The following is a 1,567-nucleotide window of genomic DNA, read 5'->3' as shown; positions in this document are numbered from 1 at the left end:
TTGGTACCATTTGCCGTATCAACAGATCAATGTTTCACATGTGAACCTGGAATAATGAGATTAACTTTCATTGGATTCACAAAGCTGTCAGCTGGGGTGACATTTCTCTTAAACACTGTCCAACTGAAGAGATGGTTGCTGACTTACTCACAGTAGCTCTTGGCAAGCAGCAGTTCACCAAACTTAGGAGCAAATTGGGAATCAAGTGACCTCATTGGTCTTGAGGGGGTGTGTTGGAGTAAATTGTGGATTGGTCAAAACCAATGAAGGTCAGGGAGTAGTATTCAGGTTAACTTAAGCTAGTGTAGTGAGGATGGTAAGAAATGCACTGTGAACAAATTAGAATCAAACAAGTCAATTTAGAATACGTGGTCAAGAGGTTGAGTTGTTGTGTAGAAGGATTGACCGCATTGGGATTGGTGAACTAATCACGTTATGGAAACATTAGAAGAAATTACCGGATTGGGACTGGTAGTTTATTTAGAATGTGGACGTAGTGTTTCTGATTCTCAAAATTGCCATTTGTTGTTTTTACTTATAACCAAGCCTCTCCTCACATTTAGATCTTTTTCCCTCATTAAGGAAAAAGATTCTAAACGTGAGTTATTGCCAATTTCTTTTTCTCTTCTTTACTATCTTACTAAAAACTCACGTTTCTCTTCTACCTCATACATCTTCACTCTACTAGTTCTTATCTATAATCCTCCTTGTCTTTCAGGTCTGTCCGAGTTTAGAACTCGTGTCTTTTCATTGCCTCAGTGTGTCTTGTCAACACGAACTGATAAGTTCTTGTTAAACCTTTTAAAAGGTGTGTTGTATGGGGCTTATTTTCTTTTTCTCTTTTGCTGATTAAGGAAAAAGATTCTAAACTTCTTATCTATAATCCTCCTTGTCTTTCAGGTCTGTCCGAGTTTAGAACTCGTGTCTTTTCATTGCCTCAGTGTGTCTTGTCAACACGAACTGATAAGTTCTTGTTAAACCTTTTAAAAGGTCTGTCCGAGTTTAGAACTCGTGTCTTTTCATTGCCTCAGTGTGTCTTGTCAACACGAACTGATAAGTTCTTGTTAAACCTTTTAAAAGGTTCCTGTCGTAGATCTACAGCGTCGAGCTTGTGATCCTCATTTTCTAACACAATGACCATACGCAATTGATTGAACAAATGCCTAAATATAGAAACCAAGATGTGGAAGATGATCTTACATATGCCGAGATGTTCCAGCTTACCTCAAACAGATTATGTATGCAGTATTGATTGAAAAACGCAGTGGTATTCACCGTACAAGTCATATACGTTGATTTACTGCTGCGTATTTGACGTGGAATCCAGGAGGGTGATCGAATGAAATGACCAAGACACGCAAGAATTAGTTGAGATCAGAAGGTTAAGCAGATTACGGGGAGCCAATATACATTAGCCTTAGGAACGGACTGGAACGGTACACCTTGCGAGTGGACCTCTAGATGGTCACCACCGTGACTTGTAATCTGGCCATCAAATCGATCACGTCGTGCAACAATAGAATCACGAGGGTTCAAGCCTTCGGGAAGAATATTGAGTACTTTGATT

The sequence above is a fragment of the Melampsora larici-populina genome (assembly GCF_000204055.1).
Source record: "Melampsora larici-populina 98AG31 unplaced genomic scaffold MELLAscaffold_143, whole genome shotgun sequence".
Taxonomy (NCBI): domain Eukaryota; kingdom Fungi; phylum Basidiomycota; class Pucciniomycetes; order Pucciniales; family Melampsoraceae; genus Melampsora; species Melampsora laricis-populina.
This window is presented reverse-complemented; position numbering follows the sequence as displayed.